At 47.9% G+C, this 5450-nt stretch overlaps 1 long non-coding RNA gene across 2 annotated transcripts in view; it reads left to right on the forward strand.

Moving 5' to 3' along the window:
- Positions 1-1489: 1489 nt before the first annotated feature.
- The window catches only part of LOC148389450 (uncharacterized), a 5504-nt gene continuing 1543 nt past the window's right edge, over positions 1490-5450 (forward strand). The window contains exons 1-5 of one of the 2 annotated variants that reach the window (XR_015861901.1): positions 1490-1601; positions 1733-1790; positions 1871-2717; positions 2817-4017; positions 4083-5419. This is a non-coding gene — a long non-coding RNA (uncharacterized LOC148389450). The remainder of the gene's footprint in view (positions 1602-1732; positions 1791-1870; positions 2718-2816; positions 4018-4082; positions 5420-5450) is intronic. The other variant, XR_015861902.1, reaches the window with a different exon arrangement.

The following is a 5450-nucleotide window of genomic DNA, read 5'->3' on the forward strand; positions in this document are numbered from 1 at the left end:
TTTGTTAGAGCTAGAGCTAGGGTTAGGGTTAGGGTTAGGGTTAGAGCTAGTTAGAGCTAGGGCTAGAGCTAGAGCTAGGGTTAGGGTTAGGGTTAGAGCTAGTTAGAGCTAGGGCTAGAGCTAGAGCTAGGGTTAGGGTTAGGGTTAGGGTTAGGGTTAGAGCTAGTTAGAGCTAGAGCTAGGGTTAGGGTTAGGGTTAGGGTTTGTTAGAGCTAGAGCTAGGGTTAGGGTTAGGGTTAGAGCTAGTTAGAGCTAGGGCTAGAGCTAGAGCTAGGGTTAGGGTTAGGGTTTGTTAGAGCTAGAGCTAGGGTTAGGGTTAGGGTTAGGGTTAGGGTTAGTTAGAGCTAGGGCTAGAGCTAGAGCTAGGGTTAGGGTTAGGGTTAGGGTTAGGGTTTGTTAGAGCTAGGGCTAGAGCTAGGGTTAGGGTTAAAGCTAGGGTTACCCTAACCCTAACCCTAGTTCTATTTCTAACCCTAACCCTAGCCCTAACCCTAACTCTAGCTCTAACTAGCTCTAACGCTAACCCTAACTCTAACCCTAGCTCTGGCTCTGACCCTAGCTCTAACCCTAGCTCTAGCTCTAACCCTAGCTCTAACTAGCCCTAACTCTAACCCTAACCCTAGCTCTAGCTTTAGCTCTAGCCCTAACCCTAACCCTAGCCGTTACTCTAACCTTAGCTCTAGCTCTAACCCTAGCTGTAACCCTAGCTCTAACCCTAGCCCTAACTAGCTCAAACTCTAACCCTAACCCTAGCTCTAACCCTAACCCTAGCACTAAGCCTAACCCTAGCTCTAAGCTTAACCCCAACCCTAACTCTAGCTCTAGCTCTAACCCTAGCCCTAGCTCTAAACCCTAGCCTTAACTAGCTCTAGCTCTAACACTAGCTCTAACCTTAACCCTAGCTCTAACCCTAGCTATAGGGAAGTGTATGGTACGGCAGAACATGAGCAACTTTGTTGCAAATTTTCTATAATAAAAGTTTCCGGCCCCATTGAGATTCGAACACAGGTCGCTGTGGTAAGAGCCCAGTGCACTAACCAGTATAGTATGGAAACCTTGCTCATGCAACCCGGCATATGTATGCTTTTATGGAGTAGCTCACAAGTATAACGCTTTGCGCCACGGACCAGTTACGTGTCAGGAATATTTTTGCCGACCGGCCTTTACATGACTAAATAATATTTTTATGATAAATATATAAATCCGATGAAATAAAATGATACGACTATTTCTTTCTTTTGGTAGGGTCTTTTGGAGTGTTTCCTTGCTCTCTTTAAGATCACGGGATGCTTTGAGAATAATTGTCTATATATATATATATATATATATATATATATATATATATATATATATATATATATATATATATATATATATATAGTCCGAAGCAACCCTTTCCACAGTAGTCACCATGACAGGCGACCACCTGGTGGCGTCAGTGTGCCGAGCGCCGTTGGACGATCAGGAGAAGAAGATTTGAATCGACGGATGTGACGTCAGGGCTTTAGGCAAATTGAAGACAGGTGTGCTCGCTCAAGGGGAGTTATCATATGCAGGGGCCACCGAGCGCGTGGCGGTGGCGCCGGCGGACGGTTTCTCAGGTAAGCGAGCATTCGATCAAATGTTTGTCGTCTCCTGCCGTTTTTCACGACGGACGCCGTGTTTGTTGCACCGTCGGCGCGCTTTGTTGGCTTTTCTCACAAGCCTTTTTATTTTATTTTGTTTGTTGCAGGATTGTCGTACTCTCGTGACTCGGCGACGTCACGTCCACCGCGACGGTGGGCCTGGAGGTAAATTGTAGGCCGCAGGCCATTTAGCCCGTGAGCAAATGTTTGCCGTTTCTTACGATGCCATTTATTATTTCTTGCAGGATTTTCGCTGTCTAGGGAGTGCTTGAGGTTTCGGCACGGCACGCCACAATCCACTTTGCGTCGCGTCGTTGCGCGTTTTGGTGGTATTTTAAATGTGTTTCGCGGTTGTTTTTTTTAAATGCTGGCCAGCATTTTTTTTCATTCGTCTGTCTGTAGGAGGTTCGTCAACGTCGCCGCCGATAAGCGCGTGTTTGTCTAACTATAGGAAATGTTCGTTTGACTCTAGTCAACTAAACCATTTTTTATTATTTTATATTATGCCTGTGCCATTTGCGTGTCATGCAAACTGGTGAATGCAACGTATGTTACGTCACGTCCAAATCGGACCAAATCCATTCAAAGATGGCGCCCGCCCGCCCGCTCTGTTACGCAACAAACATTTGCGCGGGTTATTTTCTCCCGTTTTGGACGCCACGCCGCCAACCTGGATCATCTGTCCAATGTGAGGGGAGTTGATGAATGATGAAATTAAAATATGAATTATAATCCTGAATAATTATCATAATTTACTACAATATAATTCTTATATATTTTTTCAAATATAAAACTCTACTTAGAATGTATAAAATTTAAATATTAACTATAATTTTGATCAATTATCATAACTTACTACAATATAATATTTTTTTTCAAATGTAAAACTCCTAGTATGTATAATTGTTGGTAAAAAATCATGCCATTGGCACTCGACCCAATGTCTATTTTTGTTGCAATAATTTGCTTATCTTTTGTAGCACTAAAGAAGGCCGACCAGCCAGCATCCTTCTATGCAAAGCAAGCAGGAGGCTCTTGAAGGAGCCCTTTCAGTGATGTTGAGGACACTGAGGAAGAGTAGTCCTAAATCAGGTGAAAACCTGTTTTTGTCAAGTTTCAGCTTCCCAACACACAATGGTTATCGGTTTTAGCTTCGCAGCACACAATTAATGGCTGTCTGTGTTTTTGTAGGCAGCAAGAGGAGCCAAATGGGATAAGTATAATTCCATATGAAAAGGCGCAATGGCCTATCCAAAGGAGCAATGGCCTATCCAAAGGAGCAATGGCCTATCCAAAGGAGCAATGGCCTATCCAAAGGAGCAATGGCCTATCCAAAGGAGCAATGGCCTATCCAAAGGAGCAATGGCCTATTCAAAGGAGCAATGGCGTATCCAAAGGAGCAATGGCCTATCTAAAGGAGCAATGGCGTATCCAAAGGAGCAATGGCGTATCCAAAGGAGCAATGGCGTATCCAAAGGAGCAATGGCCTATCCAAAGGAGCAATGGCCTATCCAAAGGAGCAATGGCCAATCCAAAGGAGCAATGGCGTATCCAAAGGAGCAATGGCCTATCCAAAGGAGCAATGGCCTATCCAAAGGAGCAATGGCCAATCCAAAGGAGCAATGGCCAATCCAAAGGAGCAATGGCCTATCCAAAGGAGCAATGGCCTATCCAAAGGAGCAATGGCCATATGCAAAGGAGCAATGGCCATATGCAAAGGAGCAATGGACATATCAAGTCAAGAATCAAGCAGCGCGCTGCAAAAGTCGACGTGTGCGGATCATGTGCCCAGGAGGGGGCAGTGTGGTTGCCTTTGGTTATGGGTGCACGACGGAAAGGTTGCAGGTGTGGCCAGTGTTTGGGACTCTGATGGTTGGTCTTGCTTTAGAGGCGCGCTGTGGTTGTGGCAGGTCTGGTGCTTGGTTGCCATTGACGGCTCACTTGGGGGAGGACGTGGTTCCATGAATGGGCACAAAACTGAAGTTTGACGTGGAGCCGAATGTCCAATTTTGCCATATGACTTGTACCATTTTGTATCTTTTTCTAACCTACCACTGTTGCACTTCATCTAACCCTAACCTACCACTGTGGTACTTGCGTTCTTTGTTCTCCCCTAGGTGTTGGAGCGAGACAGTTACATTGTGTCTTTTTCTAACCTAGCGCTGTCGTGCTTGATCGAAGCCTAACGTACCACTATGCGTCCTTTGTTCTCTAGGTGTAGGGGGCGGTGTTGGGGCGAGCCGGTCCACGATGAAGACTTAATGATGTGAGCAGCGCCCAACTCATTGCATGTTCTGCCTTTTACAGGCCGGACGCCAAAGGAGGGGGGGGGGCTGCATGGCCCGATTCAACCCGGTGACGGTCACCAAGAGTACCTAACCGCTGTGATCAAGTAAGCAAGTGACCTACAACTTGGGGTGCTCTTTGAGTTTCTAACATTTGTTTCTGTTTGTGCAGATGGCGACCGGGACGCGACACGATCTGCTCAGAGGTGGACGGACCGCTGTGGCATCGCTCTGAAGTTGCAGAGTTCTGAGGGAGACCCGCTTCCCTGGAGGCGTCGACCTGCGCAGCTTCAGCATGTGAAATGAATTTTTTTTCTTTTTAATTCACACCAGCGGTGTCCAAATGTCTGTTTGAGGGCTGCATACTGAATCAAATTGAGAATTCTTTGACACAAATTCATTCAATCAATCACAAAATGTTGCCATTTATATTTTGTGCTACAAAGCAGTGTTGCGTTCATTCGTGTGGTGTGTTGATCAAGTTGGCCCGAGGCTACCATTTGGACACCAATGGTGACCTGTGTGTAGGGCTGCACCTGGATTGGAAAACTGTCATATGGTGGTATAGGTCGTTGACATGCACTTTAGGAAAACGTAGATTTTTTTTCTATTCATGTGGCAAATGAAACATGTTTTCTGGCCTCCTAACTATTTGTAATGAGTTTAGAAGATAAGTCATTGATGCAAGTTAAAGTGCAAGTGATGTCATTGCGATCAAATAGTTCCTCTCCATCCTAGAATTTTGCGCAACTTTGCTCAATGCAGTGGTCTGGCTCAATACTGCCATATTATTGGTTTTTCAAAATGTTGTGCAGCCCTCATTGAGTGCCAAACGCGCAGCGACGGCAAGCGCAAGCGACCGCGCAGCGACGGCAAGCGCAAGCGACCGCGCAGCGACGGCAAGCGCAAGCGACCGCGCAGCGACGGCAAGCGCAAGCGACCGCGCAGCGACGGCAAGCGCAAGCGACCGCGCAAGCGACGGCAAGCGCAAGCGACCGCGCAAGCGACGGCAAGCGCAAGCGACCGCGCAAGCGACGGCAAGCGCAAGCGACCGCGCAAGCGACGGCAAGCGCAAGCGACCGCGCAAGCGACGGCAAGCGCAAGCGACCGCGCAAGCGACGGCAAGCGCAAGCGACCGCGCAAGCGACGGCAAGCGCAAGCGACGGCGCAGCGAGACTTTTGTGCTTGTCTTGCAAGGTGGAAGAGACGATGTATGAAACGAAGAGCCGGTCGGCGGAGGCCACCAGACCCGCGATTGGTGAACGGGGTGCAAAGGAAGGAATAACCCAAAGAAAGCAGTCGCCAAGTGTTGAAGAGGAGCCTGATGCATGACTGGCCAAGGCTGGCCAGAGGCGGTGACATGGCAATCCAATAGGCAACGCACTTGTTAGTTCTAATTTGATTTCCTTATTTGTCTGCCGTTCAGGGTTGCCGGGGCGGCGGATGGGACGAGCGCCAGCCTGCACCGAGATGGACTGGGCTGCACCCGCAAGACCAGGGAGGGGGCAGGTAATGAGTACGTTGACAGAAGTGAGCCGCA

The sequence above is a fragment of the Syngnathus floridae genome, chromosome 12 (assembly GCF_059516105.1).
Source record: "Syngnathus floridae isolate MCC-2025c chromosome 12, RoL_Sflo_1.0, whole genome shotgun sequence".
NCBI lineage: Eukaryota > Metazoa > Chordata > Actinopteri > Syngnathiformes > Syngnathidae > Syngnathus > Syngnathus floridae.